The sequence below is a fragment of the Thalassophryne amazonica genome, chromosome 16 (assembly GCF_902500255.1).
Source record: "Thalassophryne amazonica chromosome 16, fThaAma1.1, whole genome shotgun sequence".
Taxonomy (NCBI): domain Eukaryota; kingdom Metazoa; phylum Chordata; class Actinopteri; order Batrachoidiformes; family Batrachoididae; genus Thalassophryne; species Thalassophryne amazonica.
This window is the reverse complement of record NC_047118.1, coordinates 36636436-36657932: the sequence shown is the minus strand read 5'-3', so window position 1 is coordinate 36657932 and position 21497 is coordinate 36636436. Positions and strand designations below refer to the sequence as shown.

The 21497-nt window shown below is 41.8% G+C and overlaps 1 long non-coding RNA gene across 1 annotated transcript; it reads right to left on the bottom strand.

Moving 5' to 3' along the window:
• Window positions 1-210: 210 nt before the first annotated feature.
• On the bottom strand, window positions 211-20390 carry LOC117527700. The gene is made up of 3 exons (XR_004565589.1): window positions 20378-20390; window positions 20045-20049; window positions 211-372 (listed from the first exon to the last, which is right to left on the bottom strand). It is a non-coding gene; the product is annotated as an uncharacterized LOC117527700 (long non-coding RNA).
• Between the last annotated feature and the right edge of the window lie 1107 nt (window positions 20391-21497).

The following is a 21497-nucleotide window of genomic DNA, read 5'->3' as shown; positions in this document are numbered from 1 at the left end:
AAAAACACTGAGTTTTGCATGTGAACCCTTCATATGCAGGAAGAAGAACTGCATTTCTATAGCGCTTTTCTAACTAGCAGATGTTCAAAGTGCTTTACGGTGATGCTTCACATTTACTTCTCCAGCTAAGGGCAGTACCAATTTATAGCTGAGTGGATTGAGACAATGCAAATTAAGGGCCTGATTTACTAAAGGTTTGCGTGTGGGAGTGAATCCACTCAGTTATGTTTCAGAGTTTGTGCCTCACAAAGCACAAGATGCATACTGTAAGTGAATGTACTCATCTACCATTCTTAGAAGACAACAAAAGAGGTCACAGCAAGAAATTATTTAAAGGAAAGTCATGTCTGGATTTGAGGAAATTCTTGTTTACTGTGTTTGGGTCCTTGGCAGTAAGTCAGATTCGTTTCCGGTGGAGGTTGGCCTCCCCCAGGGCTGCGCCTTGTCATCAATATTGTTTGTGATATTCATGGACAGGATATTGAGGTGTAATCGGGGAGGAGGATTTCCAGTTTCGTGGGTTCAGGGTCTCATCAATGCTTTTTGCAGATGATGCGGTCCTGTTGGCTTCATCGGCCGGTGACCTCTAACCCTCACTGTTTTGGTTTGCAGCCAAGTGTGAAGCGGCTGGGATGAGGATCAGCACCTCTAAATCTGAGGCCATGGTTCTCAGCAGGAAACCGACGGATTGCCTACTCCGGGTAGGGAATGCGATCTTACCCCAAGTGAAGAAGTTCAAGTACCTTGGGGTCTTGTTCACAAATGAGGGGACGATGGACCGTGAGAGAATCGACGCAGCAGGGGTGGTATTGCATTCGCTCTACCGTACTGTTGTGACGAAAAGGGAGCTGACCCAAAAGGTGAAGCTCTCGATCTATTGGTCAGTCTTCAATCCTACTCATCTATGGTCATGTGTGTTGGGTCATGACTGAAAGAACTCGATCACGGGTACAACAGCCAAAATGGGCTTCCTTAGGAGGGTGGCTGGAGTCTCCCTTAGCGATAAGGTGAGAAGCTCGGTCTGTGGGGAGCTCGGAGTAGAGTTGCTGCTCCTTCACGTTGAAAGGAGCCAGCTGAGGTGGTTCGGGCATCTGGTAAGGATGCCCCATGGGCACCTCCCTAGGGAGGTGTTCCAGGCACGTCCATCTGGGAGAAGACCCCGGGGAAGACCCAGGACTTGGTGGAGAGATTATATCTCCACACTGGGCTGGGAAGACCTCAGGATCCCCCAGTCAGAGGTGGTCAATATAGCCTGGGAAAGGGAAGTCTGGGGTCCACTGCTAGAGCTGTTGCCCCATGACCCGATCCTGAATAAGCGGCTGAAGATGAGTGAGTGAGTGTGAAGTCACTAGCAAACTTGTCTCCACCCCAATGCGCAAAGGCTTGTGCTGCTCATGCAATTTAGCGCTCGTTATCTAGAATCTTAGTAAATCAGGACCTAAGTGTCTCGTCTAAGGACACAGACAGGCAGCATGAGCCAGATTCAAACCCAGGTCTACATATTGGCAAGCCAGCTTCTTATCCACTGACCTGCTATATATAATTCATGCAGTTCTCTGCACTTATGAGCATTTGCTGATTCCAGTGCGACATGTTGGGATGAGCCACCTTACTTCAAAAACTTCAGAAAATTGAAGGGAAATTTTACAAAAATGTTCTTGCATGAGGTCCATTAGGTCATAAACCACAAGTCCTTCTGTTATGAGTGTGAACAGTGCAAATAAACAAACTGCCACATGCACACATGGATGAATGAAAAACTGGCTCATGTTCTGATTTCCATATGTGAAAGCTGCAAAGCTAAAAGACACAATAAATGGACCTGTTGTATTTACAGTGTCGCCATCAGGCTTGTGCGCTGAATTGTAACCCTGATATGAGATAGTGTGGATGAAAAATGAAAGTTCTCCTGAACATTTTGTACTTGTGAGAAGTTTTGTTTGATCATCATTTTGAGAAAAAAAAAGTGATATTCTGGTGGCTCTGGGAGCTTGGGCGGATAAATGTCACGTAGTGTACCTGCAATCTTATGAGTTTGAGTCAGACCGGTGACCTTTGCTGTCTTTTTTCATCTCAAGGCTTCCCAGTGAAGCAGAAATGCCTTTAAATTAGCACTGGGGAAGAAAGGATGAGAGCAGAAAATTCACAGCGCACAGATCCTGACAGATAACGATGTTAAGCATTTCATTTGTGCAAAACCTCAGTGATTATTAACCGATGCAGTCAGAATTTGTGTGTTCACTGTATGAAAGCTTAAAGTGTGGAAAAAGAAAAAAGTTTGTTTTCCAGGAATGAGTCAGGTTTTCTTAAGGGCAACAGATTTTCTATGTTCGAATCTTGTTCACCTGCCGACACCACAGCTTCACTTTCCTGTAAAGTCTTCAGTAATTCATGTTTTAAATCAAAGCGCAAATACACTGCAGTTGACTGACGTGTGAATAAAAAGAACCACACTCTCTTGTGTGAAACTCTGAGGGAGATACACATTTTCTTTGATCCTGTTGCTGCAGATCCTGTTTTGTAAAGAGTCCTGTGATTGAGAACAATAAATGGATATTGCAATAAGAAATTTGACGTATTTGATTTGTGTCTACACAAGATTCAAGATATTCTGATTTAGTGTTTTTACCATATTATGGGAGAAATATTTTGTTTTATTTGCAACTTAATGGTGCATATTTGAGTACACACGTGCCAAAGTCATTAATTTTAAAAAACTGCTTCAAAATTGAACTATCTCTTCCAGACCAGGATCAACACTTTGACTAAATACTAAGTGTGTGCATCTGTTTCTCCCTTATAGGATGATACAGTGTGTATCCAGATGCAAGGGCTAAGATATGCGTCAAGGACCATACGTTTTATTATGGAACCACTGAGTGTGATATGACACAGTACAAAACAATTCTTTATTTAATATATACATTTATTGTCCATGATAAATTAAAATAAACAAATAAATAAATTGTGAAATTGTTTTTTATACAAATCTTATCATGATGACATTTGCTACTCAAAAAAGTGAAATTTCATGCAGCTCCAAATAAGGATCCAGATCTGTTAAGATCTACAACATTCAGGAACCAACTAAAGTATTGTGGGCCCCTGAACTACATTTTTCTATGGGCCCTTAAAATTTTACTGTAGTAAATGGACTGCATTGATATAGCGCTTTTCCATCTGCATCAGACGCTCAAAGGGCTTTACACATCAATGCCTCACATTCACTCCGATGTCAGGGTGCTGCCATGCAAATCAAATCAATTTCATTTATATAGCACCAAATCACAACAAACAGTTGCCCCAAGACGCTTCATATTGCAAGGCAAAGCCATACAATAATTACAGAAAAACCCCAACTGTCAAAACGACCCCCTGTGAGCAAGCACTTGGTGACAGTGGGAAGGAAAAACTCCCTTTTAACAGGAAGAAACCTCCAGCAGAACCAGGCTCAGGGAGGGGCAGTCTTCTGCTGGGACTAGTTGGGGCTGAGGGAGAGAACCAGGAGAAAGACATGCTGTGGAGGGGGCAGAGATCAATCACTAATGATTAAATGTAGAGTGGTGCATACAGAGCAAAAAGAGAAAGAAACACTCAGTGCATCATGGGAACCCCCCAGCAGTCTAAGTCTATAGCAGCATAACTAAGGGATGGTTCAGGGTCACCTGATCCAGCCCTAACTATAAGCTTTAGCAAAAAGGAAAGTTTTAAGCCTAATCTTAAAAGTAGAGAGGGTGTCTGTCTCCCTGATCTGAATTGGGAGCTGGTTCCACAGGAGAGGAGCCTGAAAGCTGAAGGCTCTGCCTCCCATTCTACTCTTACAAACCCTAGGAACTACAAGTAAGCTTGCAGTCTGAGAGCGAAGCGCTCTATTGGGGTGATATGGTACTATGAGGTCCCTAAGATAAGATGGGACCTGATTATTCAAAACCTTATAAGTAAGAAGAAGAATTTTAAATTCTATTCTAGAATTAACAGGAAGCCAATGAAGAGAGGCCAATATGAGTGAGATATGCTCTCTCCTTCTAGTCCCTGTCAGTACTCTAGCTGCAGCATTTTGAATTAACCGAAGGCTTTTCAGGGAACTTTTAGGACAACCTGATAATGAATTACAATAGTCCAGCCTAGAGGAAATAAAGGCATGAATTAGTTTTTCAGCATCACTCTGAGACAAGACCTTTCTAATTTTAGAGATATTGCGCAAATGCAAAAAAGCAGTCCTACATATTTGTTTAATATGCGCATTGAATGACATATCCTGATCAAAAATTACTCCAAGATTTCTCACAGTATTACTAGAGGTCAGGGTAATGCCATCCAGAGTAAGGATCTGGTTAGACACCATGTTTCTAAGATTTGTGGGGCCAAGTACAATAACTTCAGTTTTATCTGAGTTTAAAAGCAGGAAATTAGAGGTCATCCATGCCTTTATGTCTGTAAGACAATCCTGCAGTTTAGCTAATTGGTGTGTGTCCTCTGGCTTCATGGATAGATAAAGCTGGGTATCATCTGCGTAACAATGAAAATTTAAGCAATGCTGTCTAATAATTCTGCCTAAGGGAAGCATGTATAAAGTGAATAAAATTGGTCCTAGCACAGAACCTTGTGGAACTCCATAATTAACCTTAGTCTGTGAAGAAGATTCCCCATTTACATGAACAAATTGTAATCTATTAGATAAATATGATTCAAACCACTGCAGCGCAGTGCCTTTAATACCTATGGCATGCTCTAATCTCTGTAATAAAATTTTATGGTCAACAGTATCAAAAGCAGCACTGAGGTCTAACAGAACAAGCACAGAGATGAGTCCACTGTCTGAGGCCATAAGAAGATCATTTGTAACCTTCACTAATGCTGTTTCTGTACTATGATGAATTCTAAACCCTAAATGCAACGTGCTCACTACACACCGAGAGCAACTAGGGGATTAAGTTCCTTGCCCAAGGGCCCTTAGTGATTTTCCAGCCAGGCTGGGATTTCAACGGAGGATCTTCTGGTCTCAAGCCCAATGCCTAACCACTAGACTATCACCTCCCCAACTTGACCATCACCTTCCCTATAATCACAGAAAGAATACACCAATTTAAGTACTTTTTAAGGCAAATGTTAAACATTTAGAGAAATCATTTTCAACATTGTACAACCCAAAATCAGAAAAATTTGTGACAGTATGGAAAATGGAAAAAAAGAGAAAAAAAAAAAGCCCCAAGTGATTGTTATATTTATTTGCATTTATTTTGAGTTCAGTTTCATTGCAGACAGCATGAATCCAAGAAATTTCATGTTTTGTGTGGTTAACTTCATTTCATTTTGCTTATAAATAGTCATTCCTGCATTTCAGCCCTGCAACACAGTCAAAAAAAAAAACTTGGGATGGGAGCAATTTGGCGCTACTAATGGGGTTAAAAAATTAATAATAGCATTAATAATGTTATTTCAAACAGGCGATGTCAACAGGTGATTGTAATCATTATTTGGTATAAAAGCAGTATCCATGAAAGGCTGAGTCTTTGAGGAAAAACAATAGGCAGAGGATCGCCAGTTTATCAACAGATGCATTTGACAGTTATTGAAACATACAAAACCAATATTCTTCAAAGAAATACTGGAAGTGATTTGCATATTTATCCATCTACAATGCATAATATCATTAAACACTTCAAGGAATCAGGAGCAAGGGCACAAGCCTAAGCTGAACACCTCTGATGTCTGATCACTCAGGCAGTACTGCATCAATAACCATCATTCATCAATAGCTGATATAACTAGGGATTACTTCACGGAACCTTTGTCAAGCACGGCAAAACAGCAATACATTCACAAATTCCATCCAGAAATGGCATTAACTTCTCTGAGCTTGAAGGCATCTGTATTAGACCATCACATGTGTATTGGAAAATGTGTTTTGTGGCCAGATGAGTCAGTATTCCAGATCTTTTTTGGAAGAAATGGATGACATATGCTCTAGATCAATGATGAAAAGAACTGTTATCATTCAGACTCTTTTCAGCAACAAGTCCAAAAGCCAGGATCTGTCATGGCATGGGGTTGTGTCAGTGCACTTGCAAAAGATAATTTACATTTTTGTGATGGCAACATTAATGCAGTACAATGAGATTTTAGAGCAACATATGCTGCCTTCAAAACAACATCTTTTCCAGGGACATCAAAGTATTTTTCAACAACACAATGCAAAACCACATTCTGTACACGTTAACCTATGGCTATGGGAGGAGAGGGTACAGATACTGGACTGGCCTACGTGTAGTCCTGACCTGGCCCCAGCAGAGAATGTGTGGATTATTTTGAAACAAAAAATGCAACAACAACAACCCCATAGTGCTGCACGCATTAAGATGCGTTTGCAGGAAGAACGGGAAAAATAACACCGGTAACAGCTCATGTCTTGCATCCTTAATGCCAAGGCATATTTTAGTGTTGTGAGAAAGAATGGCAACATTAACAGTGGTAAATGATTAAGCTTCCAAATGTTTTTTGGAATGTGTTTCAAGCAAAAAATGGAGGAATGCATGTACGAGGTCTGTCAATAAAGTAACGGTCCTTTTTAATTTTTTTTTAAACTATATAGATTTGATTCATATGTTTTTACGTCAGACAAGCTTGAACCCTCGTGCGCATGCGTGAGTTTTTCCACGCCTGTCGGTGACGTCATTCGCCTGTGAGCACGCCTTGTGTAACGAGTGGTCCCGCCCGCTCGCCGGATTTTCATTGTCTGGAAATGGCGGAATGATTTGGAGTTTTTTTCCATCAGAATTTTTTCAGAAGCTGTTAGAGACTGGCACCTGGAAACCATTTGAAAAATTTATCTGGCTTTCTGTGAAAATGATGGTGTGGAAAAACTCACGCATGCGCACGAGGGTTCAAGCTTGTCTAACGTAAAAACATATGAATGAAATCCATATAGTTTTTGAAAAAATAAAAAGGTACGATACTTTATTGACAGACCTCGTATATTAGGGATAGACTGATCATTGGCTGGGCCAAGAATCTGCATCGGCCGTAATCCCTCTGGGTGCTCTATAGGGATAGACCAATAATTGGCTGGGCCGATAATCAGCTGGGATGATAACTGGCCGGGGCCGATACTCCAATAATCAGCAGAGTCGATTATCAGTCTATCCCTAATGTATATTAACAAATGAACTGAAGTTGGCCACACTAAACAAAAATATCTTGGAATCAGACTGTCGCCAACGAAATAAAATTAAAAGTAAACATAAGAATCACTGCAGGTTTTTTTAAATACACATTTCGTTCCATGCCACCTTTTTCTGATTTGGACTTGCACATGACATTTTAACTTTTGTGAGGTGAGTCAGTTCCTCCGTGTAATGGGGACATGTTCTGGAATGTGTGTGTGTGCATGGTGTTGCTATGCGAATAAGTTTTTGTGCACCTGCACTGTGATCTATAACAGAGGACATGTGCAGCTAGAAGTGACCTTCTGATGAGTGTGCTGCAATTTAGAGTTTGTATGTAAGAGGTGTTCCAGTAGTTTTCAAGGCACGGCTGTTCTTGTTAATTAGAAGCTTGTCATTGCATTATTTTAATGGAGAAAAATATGAGGGCCTGAGTGAGTTGGGTTCCCTGGGGTTCAACCTACTATAGCTATGTCCGTGCATGAATCAAAACATGAGATGAGGCTGATATAAAATAGCTTTCTGTGTTAGAAAAGCCTGCAAATATTCAAAAAATGCTCATTTTAATGGCAAATTCCAAGATTGTTCGACCTTGCTTTTCAGAGTGTAATTCCAGTGGACTTTTATTTTGCAGTCTGTTCCTTTTTTTTTTTTAAACATCCTGACCTACAAAACTGACAAAATCCATTTAAAATCACCTAAAAAGACCAAAGTGGATGCAGTACTGCTTTGCCAGGTTGTGTACTGCCATCATGTGGTACAGTGTGTTTTGACACACCACATGTTGGGTGGGTCAGCTTTAGTGTTTAATGATCCATCATGCATGAACACAGCAGCACACTTTGATTTGCCATCATTGTCATTTTCTTGTGTTAATGTCGTGCACGGCGTGCAGCAGCAAAACCACATGATACATGAAGTCGGTGCTCGCACTCATTTCCCCTGTGGCCACTTTGTCATCTTATTGTTCATATTTACTGTACATGACTCCTGCTGCTGAGGAGTTAAAGCGTTTGCAGGTTAAAACCACAAGATGGCATTGTGCATTATCCAGAATTAGGTGTATATGTTTAGATTCTGTAGGCGCTTCAGCCAGACACAGCATTCATCTTTTTGGATGTCTCGTGAATAGATTTCTCAAGCTGTGCCATGAAATGAAAGGAACAATTGAAGCATAATGAGAAGATCTGCACCTGTGTATGTTAATGAGACATAATGAGATCCATTTTCTTAATGTCACTGATAATGGAAAGAATTACTTACACATCAATCTTCACTCTCCATGTTTGACAGTGTCTCTTTTTTTAAAGGAATGCACTCACTACATATGAATTACATGGGAAAACTGATGAAAGAAAGCTTACAGTTCTGCTGACACTAATTGCAGCCAGCTCAATTCTCCAGACTTTAGTGAGAGAGAGCAAGACGTACCTGCAATTCCTAAAAACCTCTTTTAGACTGAATTTAAACGACCAAACATCGCAGTCAGAGAGGTTCAAAGAATGATGCTGTTTCCTCGGTGAAATCCCACCTGCAGCGTCTCTCTCTCTCTCTCTCTCGCCTGTATTTGTGTGGGCAGCACAGTGCTTTCTCTTAGTTTGCTGGGAATTTTAATTCCACACTGTTGTTCTCAGCACTGCAATTACAACACTTTTTAATGAAAAGCACACAAGGAGATGAAACCACGGAAAAAGGATGATGGACACAGGTATTCATGGCCAACTGTTATTTCCGCCATTTTGCAGAGGAGATCTATAAGTCTTTGTGACATCATAAGGTGCTATGATATAAAAGCCAGAATTCATGAACTCTTGCAATATTTCCCAGAGGTCTTTGTGTCAATTAAAAAACACCAAAATGCCTGTTGTGGCATCTCTCTCTCTCTGTCACACACACACACACACACACACACACACACACACACACACACACACACACACACACACACACACACACACACACACACACACACACACACACACACACACACACACTAACTTGTTAAAATTACCCTTTTTTCTGTGAATTAATCATTGGTACACGTTCATAAAGCAAAATAATGTCCACTCTTGGAAGACATGTTGTAACTGGCTGTAATGAGACCAAATTTCTCGGTGGTGCAATGACTCATGGGAAATGGTGTTTGAAAAGAGGTTTGAATAAGAAATCCTAAACTCTGCAACAATGTGACTTATTCCTATACCAACCCAATCTCTTTTTCGTGCTCCCGTCACGAAATGAGTCACACTTTCATGACGGGTTTTTTTTAGTCTTACTATTACTAACCCTACCCCTCCCCCTAACCCTAACCATAACCATAACCCTAACCCTAACCATAAACCCCCCAGACCCCCCTGCATCACTTTTCGTTTCGTGCTCCCGTCGCAGAATGTATTCGAATGAATTTGTGCTCCTGTTACGAAAATATGGCACTTTTCATGACAATATCGCAAAAACAATAGATTAATGTATATTTCATGATGCTGAATCTCAATTTAATCAGCTTATAAAGCAGCAAATCACAACAAAAGCCATCTCAAGGCGCCTCACACAGAACAGTTCAACATAAAAAATTAAAATAAATAAATAAAATTAAAAAAATTCAAATACACAATTAAAAACAGAAGTAAAAGAATAAAACAGATAAAAAAAATAAAAGCTATTCATGGGTGATTCTTAGACTACGGGCAGTTTTATGTCCCTTGATCATATTTTATGAAAAAAGAAAAAAGGGGAAATTTCACACTTTTATAGTTATCTTTACAATGAAAGTGTTTTAAGAAATTTGTCCTAGTAGTCTATGATGACTTTTTCACCTTTTTTCAGCATCATTATATGCAAATATTGCCGTTTTGTGCTTGTCCCACACCCAGACTTATGATCTTCAATGATAAAAATGAATAGTAAACAAACATTTTTTCTAATATTTTAAAATATCTCTGAATAAAATATCAGTAAAATAATCAAAACATAATTGGGGTATTCAATGTCATACAACTGTTGTGATTTTTTTAAACGAAATGTAGTTGTCCCACACTATTGCCGTAATTTCCACCACACAGTTTGTATGAAAGATTGTGTGGGTAGTTTCTATGGAGATAAACAGTAACATCAGAGCACATGTATATAGCGCCAAATCACAACAAACAGTTGCCCCAAGGTGCTTTATATTGTAAGGCAATGGTGTGGTGGAAATTACATTTACAAGGCCAATAGTGCCCGTAGTTAAAGAATCACCCTCATAAGACAGAGAATAAAAATTGGTTTTAAGTCTTGACATGGACTCCGACTGCCTTACGGTTGCAGGAAGACCGTTCCACAGAGCAGGTGCACAATAAAAAAAGGCTCTTTGACCCGCTGATTTCTTCTTCACCCTGGGAACACAGAGAAGTCCCGCATCCTGCAACCGCAAAGCCCGGGCCGGCATGTAGGGTTCCACCAGAATGGCCAGATAAGATGGCGCCAGTCCATGAACAACTTTATAAGTCAATAATAAAACCTTAAAATCTGCTCTCACAAAGACAGGGAGCCAGTGCAAAAAAGGAGGGAGATAAAAATAATAATAAAAAAGAAAGCGGTAAAACAAAACAAGATCTGCCTCAAAATTTAATCAACTTCACAAAATGTCAAAATCTATCCTCTGCTTTATGAATGATAATGTACACAAACAAGCAGATAGAGCAAACAGACAGTGGCAATCACATAATCTCCACTCTCTTCTGTTGGTGGGTGGAAGTAATAAAATGAAAGCTATATTTAATAACTTTAATAATTCAGCTTTAATACATTCCTTATTTTTCAGAGATATAGAGGCGGTCTGTACTCCATGCAGATGCAGATGCACCAGCTAACGATATGGTTAACATATGGGAAAGACGGCTGCTCTTGGTACAAGGTGGATGCAGAAGAATGTGTTTATTTTCCGGTTTGATAGTGAGTTCATCTGGCAGAAAAGAACAGAAAAGAAATTGTTGAAAACATACACTGGGGCTGAAATGTATTGAAGCTTTTTCTTTGTCTTCCATTGTAAGTGTGCAGATCAACTCATTAATACATTGAAATGCAGTTTTTGTGTTTGCATGACTGTGAAAGAACACATGAAAAATGGAATCCAAGGCTCCCGCACCATCTGCCAGAGTTGGTCAAATCTCTATATTTCATTTCCACTCTTAATTTTCCATTCTGCAACATGGTCAATTCCAAATTCTGCTCCAGTTCAAAAGCACATAAAAATGTTCAGTTCCAATTCCATTAGCAAGTGATGATATTACAGTTATGTGTGCAGAAACAACTCAACCAGCAGTCAGAGATCACAAACCCCCCATCAGAGCATCGATCTTTGCCACATCATAAACCAGGTTCATAAAAAAGGTGATAAAATACAGTGAATTTACCTCAAAATGTTAAGAACATATATCAGAAGAATCAATTAATGCAGACCCATCCTACAAAAAGCCTCTTTCCCAATACAAGAGCTATCTCTCCAAAGTATTTTATTGAAATCTGCATATTATATTTTGAAATATCTTTGAGATCAGTGCAATCACATTAGTCTGTCCTCCTCCATCATCTGGCAGAAGTAAAAGGACGCTGAACTCTGACAAACTCCACAAGCAAATTACATAGTGCATAAAACAGGTTGAAGATCAGCGTGAGAGTATTTACAAATTCAAAGCTGCATTCCACGCGACCATTCTCTCTATTGCTCCTGCAACAGAGAGCCACTGACTGCGAATGCTTCATCTGCAGTGCTGCACATTAACATTTAACATGGGAAAACTGAAATCATTGTTTGAAGCAGTGGTGTGTTTAACATGTTATACTGAAATGACAGAATTTATCAATTCTGCAAACAAGAACGAACACATTTAAGTTTTTATATTCACTGGGTTATTTCAAATATATTGAATAATAGAGAAGTGGACCAACTTAAAAAGTGCTGCCGTTCAAAACACTCAAAATGATTAGGTTGACTCAAGTTAAATTCATGAGTAATACTAATGCACTTCAAAAAGTACTTCAATTGGAAACACTCAAGTGAATTAGGTTGACAAAGTGATACAATGTTCCCCTGCAGCATGACAAGTCTGGCCAGCTCCCAGGTTAACAAGAATTCGCTATGAGATAAAAGCCAGAATTCATGAACTCATGCAATATTTCCCAGAGGACATTGTGACAATTAAAAAAAGCCAAAATGCCTGTTGTGGTGTCACACACACACACACACACACACACACACACACACACACACACACACACACACACACACACACACACACACACACACACACACACATACACACACACACACACACACACACACCAACTTGTGAAAATTACCCTTATTTCTGCAAATTAATCATTGGTACACTTTCATGAAGTAAAATAATGTCCACTCTTGGACGACATGATCTAGCCAGCTGTAATGAGACCAAATTTCTTGGTGGTGCAATGATTCATGGGAAATTGGGTATAAGTATTTGTGACATCATAATTCACTATGACATAAAAGCCAGAATTCATGAACTCATGTAATATTTCCCAGAGGTCTTTGTGTCAAATAAAAAAGACCAAAATGCCTACTGTTCAACTGTAAACACTCAAGTGAATTAGGTTGACAAAGTAATACAATGTTCCCCTGCAGCATAACAAACCTGGCCAGCCCCCAGGTTAACAAGAACCCCCCGGCAGGTCAGAAATATTTTCTTGATAACACCAATGAAAAATCTGGCCAAATATCCATTAATTTAGGTGTCAGTAATAATTTCAGCACCTCCAGAGCCTGTTGATTCTGGTATTCTCTCACACAAACATTGTTCTGTGGAGTAAATGTTTATTGTGATTTAACAGCGCTTGTGCAGCGCCCGTAGGAAGTTTGTATTCATATAGAAAATTGGGAGCTTAAGTAGATTTTCCATGGATGGTCGTAAGAGGCTGTGTTTGAAGGTGAGATCTACAAAGAGGTGTACTTACTCTTACACAGTTTTAACAAAAAAAAAACTGTACGTTTGTTAAGACAGGGTTGACATTGAAATACAAAGATACATGCAAATACACTTATTTTAAGAAAAAGACTGGAATTCATCCAACATGGTCAGATATATATACACACATAGAGATATAGGAAGGAATAAACACAATTAGTGTACATGAAGCACAAACATATGAATGTGAATACAGTAGTTATTGATAATGTGAGTCAGGTTTGTTGTGAAATGTGTGGCTTGATTGATAACTATTGTGTTTTCATATATTTTGTCTTTTAGCAAGGAACACTGTAGGTAATTAAACCCCATTCCACTTATGTGAAAGTACCACTACCGGTGCCTTTTGCTGTTTGGTCATTGGGGAAAAGCAAAAACAGTAAAGCTTACTACTGACTAAAGCTTCCTTCTCCCATTTGTATACAGTTTCTGCAATATGTCACTTCCGTTTGGCATGCCTGGCAAATTGCTTTGCTTCTGTCAAACTCATCTTTGTCACTACTATTGTCATTTATGAACCTGAAATGATGGCAGATAGTAGCTTATGCCCACTGACACTTGCACAACTTTGATGCACGCACTTGCAAGCCCCGTGTTGTGCAGGAGAGTAAACTCATCTTTAACGGGTGTAGACTGAACGTGAGAGGGTCCTCGACTTGTGCAGAAAATTTTGAAATGTTCAAAAAGTCTTTCACGCATAAATGTCGCGCAACATGGCACGATCAGCTCGCCAGCACGCCAACACTACAGGCAGCTCATCAAGTGGAGTAAAGAAGAAGTGAACAGACCAAGTGGTTGCGTCAGCGCACTGCATCAGAGCGCAGCTTGTCTGAACGATTATAATGAAATGTAAACTCTATCATAAACATACTTTAACAGCTGAACACAAAAAGGAAAGAACCTGCAACTGTTTTACCAAGCCATGACAATGTAAACATGACAAATAATTACTTTTTTAGACGGCTCCAACTGCTTTCTCCAGCTCGTTGAGCACACACGTGCAAACGGTTCCGGCTGGAGCAGTCCTCTGTGATTCAGGAAGCAATTACAGCCATTTTTAGCAGCCAACTGTTATGTGTCGGACGCAGCCCAGAGAACCGACCAGCGTTTGAAGGACCCAGTATAAAATAAGCAGAGCACGGTACAAAGGATAACAGGGTTTAATAAACATAACAGTGATGTGAAAAAATACAAACAAATAAGTGCGCGGTCTGGCGTGGCGGATTTGCGGTGTGCTCCCAGCAGCACAAAACGGTCCGGAGCCAGAACCAGTTCGGACCCAAGGACCCCGCCGACACAAATGCGCACCACCTGGGAGGAAAACCAAAAGACAGAAACAGAAGACACACAAAAGCCAGCCAGGCACGCCAGCCACAACAGCACCCCACCCTCACGGGAAGCCTCCCGGCGACCACACAAACCTGGCCCAGGAGAAACACCCCCCTCCAGGGACCATGGCTGGAAACCGTATCTGCATTCGTCTTCCAACAGAATCTTCATTTAACAGAACGGTTGATGTCTTCTCCTCTGGCTGCATCTTTGCCTTTGTTTCTGTCAGTCACTTAGCACAGGTGTGGCCAGGAGTTCTTAAACCTGTGCGGTCAACCTTTGTCCAACCATGTTCAGTCTGATTAGTCATAAAACAAAAAAGACAAACATAAACAACCAAACCACCCCCGTCCCATCAAACCCCGGGAGGAGGAGAAAAGAAAAACACAACCCAAACAAGCTTGCAAATAAAAACGCTAACACCACCCCTCCCCCCCTCCCCAGAGGACCGTTCCATCAAACCCCGGGAAGGGGAGAAAAGAAAAACCCAAACTTAAGCTTGCAAATAAAAATCCTAACACCCCCCCCCCCCCCCCAACGACATGTAGGGACCAACACCCCCCAGAGGACATCCCGCCAGCTCCAGTAGTAATAACCACAGCCGAGGTCCCTCTGGGATCCAACGTCACCCACGGGGACTCCCAGCGCCTCCCAGAGGACCATTCCATCAACCCCAGGAGACGCCTCCCCTCATGACCAACGGACCCAGCCCCGGCCGTCTATGGCTAGATGGACCCACAGCCCTTTCCCCCCCAGAGGACACCACAGTCACACCCTGAGGGCGGAAACTGGGGGGAAAAACAAAAGGAAAGAAAAAAAACATACAAACAAAACAACCCCAACCCCACCCCCTTGGCGCAGTGGAAACTGGAAGCACGTCCTGCGTCACCAACCGTGACTATACCCCAGAAGCCAACTGGGAGGAGTGGAACAGAGGTTATGGCAGACGGCACAAAACGGCGCCACTCCTCCGACTCCCAAACCAGCCACCAGCTGCGGGTATATTCCACTGCCCCAAACCTCAGCCACGCCGATGGCAGACGGCTCAAAGGCGCGCTGAAGCCGGAGGTGGAACAGGGAATCAACAAACAAAAAAAAACAACAACACCCCGAACCCCCCCCCCTTCCCAGGTGCAGAGGTTACCAGGGAAACGCCCAGCATAACCAAACTGCACCACTCCAGCAACGCCGACACGTACGGCTCACCCGGCTGGAGTCAGAGGAGAAGAGAGGGCATAACAAAAAAAAAAAAAAAAAAAGAAAAAACAACCTAATTACCCCCCCATCACCCCCCAGGGGACCGTCCCATCAAACCCTGGGGAGGTGAAACTAAAAGAAATAAAAAGAAAGACTAACAGACTAACATAAAGTCGCTTGGGTCCTTTTTGTGCTCCAAACAGACTGCAGGGACACGACCCCAGACACTAATAGTGTAAAAAAAAAAATCCCACACAAAAACCAACTCAAAAACACCTACAAAAAATGAACCAACACAAAACCAATAAGTGATTTATACCATCAAGCTCAAAGAAATGGAACACACCTGTACCAACTTAAGAGCTTGACGGTAATGTGACTCAGTCACCAACAGAGGGAGCCAGAGTGCTAAAAATGAAAAAAAAACCCTTTGGTAACTGAGAAAACAAACTCAAGCTGCTCTTCTGTGCGCAGCTGTGTGTAACACACAACCAAAAATGTGATTCAACTAAATAACACCGGAGCTGACACAACAGACGCAGTAGCTATCATTACCCGGGGAAACGGGGCTACGACTGTAACACAGGAAGCACCGCGACCCGTGCCACAGAGCTCCACCGTGCGCGTTCACCCATTACAGACACACTCCTGCAGCTCCCGTTTAAACCTCTTATCCGGTCGAAGTGTGACGCGAAGCCGTCGCCAGTCACACTCCACCACGACCCACGGATAAGGCACAAACACAGGAAACACGGCTGCAAGAGAGCACAAATCAGTATTCAGTAATGGGTTCTCAAACACGCACCATCCAGGCGGAGAGCACCCGCAACTGATCCGGATAACTTCTGAACGTCTGCTGCCGCCTTCCCGGCGTGTTACCGTCTCTGCTACCGCTGGGTCCGTGATGTTTGGCCAGAGACTACTGTTATGTGTCAGACGCAGCCCGGAGAACCGACCAGCGTTTGAAGGACCCAGTATGAAATAAGCAGAGCATGGTACAAAGGATAACAGAGTTTAATAAACATAACAGTGAAGTGATACGTAAACAACAAAAGAGTGCGCGGTCTGGCGTGGTGGATTGCGGTGCGCTCCCAGCAGCGCTAACGGTCCGGAGCCAGAAAACTGTTCGGACCCAAGGACCCCGCCGACACCCCCCAGGTGGCCGCGACAAACCGAGTCTGAGAAAGAAGAAATCATTATGTGAGTCCACACTCAACACACAGAGAGACCACTCAAAGGTGTACAAACAGCAAACACTTCCTGGCTTAATTACTAATCAGCTTCCCACCCTGCAGGCATAGAACACCCTGTTCACAAAACTCCACTGCAGTGGAAGCTGATTAAACGACTACATACAGCTCAATATAATAAGGTGTGAGGGACACCACATTTACTGACTGTATAAATGTTAGTCACAAAATCTAACGTACCTCAGGAAGTGTGCTGACGAGCATGAGACCTCACCCCCTCCTCTTTCACAGACCATGCAACAAACCTGGACGTTCTCTGCATCCACTGATGATGAGATGGCTCTCGAGATGACGATCTCACCCGTCTGGTCACAAGGTCGAGTCTCTGGCAAATACACACTGTGTACTCCAGACTTAAATGCTACCATGTTCCAATCCATGTAGATGCACCACAGCTGTGAGTCCTGACGAGCTGCACGTGATCAGCCTCAGGTGATCAGGGTGAGGTCCTGATAAACTCAGCTACACAGCCACTCAGTCCCAAATGCGCACCACCTGGGAGGAAAACCAAAAGACAGAAACAGAAGACACACAAAAGCCAGCCAGGCATGCCAGCCACAACACCAACTTGCAGAAAAAATGATTAATCCCCTACGAAACAATTATTTTTTTGTACATTTCTATCATAGATTTGAGTCCATCATAGATTTGATTTGATCTGTAAAGATATGGAAGTTCGCAGACGATACGACCTTCATTGGACTCATTTTTGGTGAGGACGAGTCTGCCTACAGACGGGAGATCGGCCACTTGGTGTCCTGGTGCAGACAGAACAATCTAGAGCTCAACGCCCTCAAGACAGTGGAGATGGTTTTTGACTTCAGAAAGAACCCAGTCCTGGCCGATCCACCAACCTGTGTGACTCCCCAGTCACCACTGTGGAGTCCTTCCATTACTCGGTGATCACCATCACCCAGGACCTCAAGTGGGATCTGAAAATCAGCTCTCTCATCAAGAGAGCACAACAGAGGATGTGTTTCCTATGGCAGCTGAAGAAGTTCAACTTTCCAAAAACAATAATGGTGAACTTCTACACTGCCATCATTGAGTCCATCATCTCCTCTTCCATCACTGTCTGGTATGCTGCTGCCAGTGAAGACAGGAGCAGACTGCAGCGTATCATCCATGCAGCAGAGAAGGCCATCCCTACAGGTCTTGTACACCTCCAGTGTCCTGAGGTGAGCAAGGAAGACAGTGGCCAATCCCTCTCACCTTGGACACAAATTTTTTGTCAACCTCCCCTCTGGCAGATGGCTGAGGTCCATCAGGACCAAAACCTCAACACACAAAAACAGCTTCTTTCCGTCCACAGATAGATGAATAAATAATGGCAGAGACCCCATTTACCCTGCCCCCCCCCCCCCCACTTCCACAAAATACAGATTGGTCATCCCTGCTCTGAAAGGTACTGTACACCTGCACACCAATCACATGCTTTTGCACAGTCCCATTCCACTACGTTATAATAATTAATTTTACAGTGTACATAGTTTTTCCTATTTGACAATTTGATTATTTTACTTCTTACAGAATTGCTTTTTTTCTTACAGAAGGGTATTTTTTCTTCCTTTTCTTTGTTTTTGTTGTTTATGCACACACAAAACCAGATCAAATTCCTTGTATGTGAGACCTTACTTGGCAATAAATTTGATTCTGATTCTGGTTAAGGAATGTTCAGGCAATAACATAACACAGAGTGATATTATTTAAATGCATTTAATAACATACAGTGCAAACAGTGCCCATTGACTTTACTCTGTGTCAGCTCTCAATAGTATTAGCACAGTTTCCTCCAGGAGTCGGCAGAATCTCATATAGGACATTCTTTTGGCGATTAGCGATGTGGCAAGGAAAGGGGTTGAGATAACATTGATGTGGGTTCTAGTACATATAGGTATACCAACAAATGAGAACGTGGATAGGCTGGCCAAAAAAGTTGTGACAAATGAAAACACAGACATCGGCATCAATCTTTCCAAAACAGAGGGCAAGCATATTGTCATGGGGGAAATTAACTTACAATGGCAAAAATGCTGGAAGCAGGAGACTAAGGGTAGGCATATATTTTCAATAGCTAGTAGAGTGACAGCTTCAGTAAATAATTGTACAACCCCAATTCTAATGAAGTTGGGACATTGTGTGAAATGTAAATAAAAACAGAATACAATGATTTGCAAATCCTCTTCAACCTATATTCAATTGAATACAACACAAAGACACAATATTTAATTTTCAGACTGATACACTATTTTGTTTTTGTGCACATATTTGCTCATTTTGAAATGGATGCCTGCAACACATTTCAAAAAAGCTGGGACAGGAAAGTTGATGACTACTCAAAGAACACCTGTTTGGAAGATTCTACAGGTGAACAAGTTAACTAGAAACAGGTGAGTGTCATGATTGGGTATAAAGGGAGCATCCCCAAAAGGCTCAGCCATTCACAAGCAAAAATGGGGCAAGGATCACCACTTTGTGAACAACTGCGTGAAAAAATAGTCCAGCAGTTTAAGAACAATGTTTCTCAATGTTCAATTGCAATTTAGGGATTCCATCATCTACAGTCCATAATATAATCAGAAGTTTCAGAGAATCTGGAGAACTTTCTACACATAAGCGACAAGGCCGAAAACCAACACTGAATTCCCATGACCGTCGATCTCTCAGGCGGCACTGCATTAAAACCGAAATCATTGCGTAAAGGATTTTACCACGTGGGCTCAGGAACACTTCAGAAAACCACTGTCAGTTAACACAGTTCGTCGCTACATATACAAGTGCAAGTTAAAACTCTACCATGCAAAGCGAAAGCCATACATCAACAACATCCAGAAATGCCGTGGCCTTCTCTGGGCCCGAGCTCATTTGAAATGGACAGATGCAAAGTGTTAAAGTGTGCTGTGGTCTGATGAGTCCACATTTCAAATTGTTTTTGGAAATCATGGACGTTGTGTCCTCCAGACAAAAGAGGAAAAAGACTATCCAGATTGTTACCAGCGCAAAGTTCAAAAGCAAGCATCTGTGATGGTATGAGGGTGTGTTAATGCGCATGGTATTGACAACTTACACATCTGTGATGGCACCATCAATGCTGAAAGGTACATCCAGGCTTTGGAGCAACACATGCTGCCATCCAAGCAACGTCTTTTTCAGGGACGTCCCTGCTTATTTCAACAAGACAATGCCAAGCCACTTTCTGCACGTTATAACAGTGTGGCATCATAGTAAAAGAGTGCAGGTACTAGACTGACCTGCAGCCCAGACCTGTCGCCCATTGAAAATGTGTGGCGCATTATGAAGAGCAAAATGCGCCAACAGAGACCCTGGACTGTTGAACAACTGAAGTCGTACATCAAGCAAGAATGGGAAAGAATTCCACTACAAAGCTTGAACAATTAGTGTCCTCAGTTCCCAAATGCTTATTGAGTGTTGTTAGAAGGAAAGGTGATGTAACACAGTGGTAAACATACCACTGTCCCAGCTTTTTTGAAATGAGTTGCAGGCATCCATTTAAAAATGAGCAAATATTTGCACAAAAACAATAAAGTTTATCAGTTTGAACATTAAATATCTTGTCTTTGTGGTGTATTCAATTGAATATTGGTTGAAGAGGATTTGCAAATCATTGTATTTTGTTTTTATTTACATTTTACACAACGTCCCAACTTCACTGGAATTGGGGTTGTACAACAGAAGAAGGATTATTCCAGGGGAAACACTGTAATACCTAAAGCAACTTATTAACTTTGAGTGACTTGTTGGACCAACTTTAAAAAGTGCTTCAACTGATAACATCCATCCATCCATCCATCCATCCATCCATTTTCTTCCGCTTTATCCGGAGTCGGGTCGCGGGGACAGCAGCTCAAGCAAACACTCAAATGAATTTGGTTGACTCAAGTACGAGTAATACATATCCCAACTTGCTGACTCTGAGTGTGACCAATTGAAGCAATTTAATTTTCAGTGTAAGGGTTATTGAAATTCTGGGAATCCAATGTAGGGATTTTCACAAAAACTTATTTTCTGTTTTAAATTAAATTTTGAGTAATTTATTTCAGCAGCAAGTTGGCTGTGATCAAAGGGGGGAAGGGACGAAGTAAACACTGAGCAGCAGCTGATATCACATATTCTCAAAAACATATAATCCACCTTTAGTCTGAAGCTCAAATGTAATTGTAGGCCAAAATTCACATTTCAAGTTGTTCACAATGGCCTAGGCAAACTGGTGGCAGAAAAAAAGATAGAAAAGGCAGGCAGCATATAAAAATCTATAACAGCCAGACAATAGGGCATTCCCACTCAAATCTCGAATTCCATCCCACTCTGTGTGTTTCTTCTGTCTGCTGGAAGTGGGACCTGTTTCTAAAAGCAGGTGCTGTGGGTTCAGGGCATCAGTATCCCCTGACAGTTTGGAAGTGATGTGCAGTCGGCTGAGGCGTTCCATTGAGGAAGTTGCACATGTCATCATCGTGGTTAAGTGGAGGAGAGGAGGATAGACAAGCCGGATGAGTCATGATGGGACCGAGAGAGACGTGGAAGGGAGGAGAGTGAGTGTGCATGTGTGTGTGTGT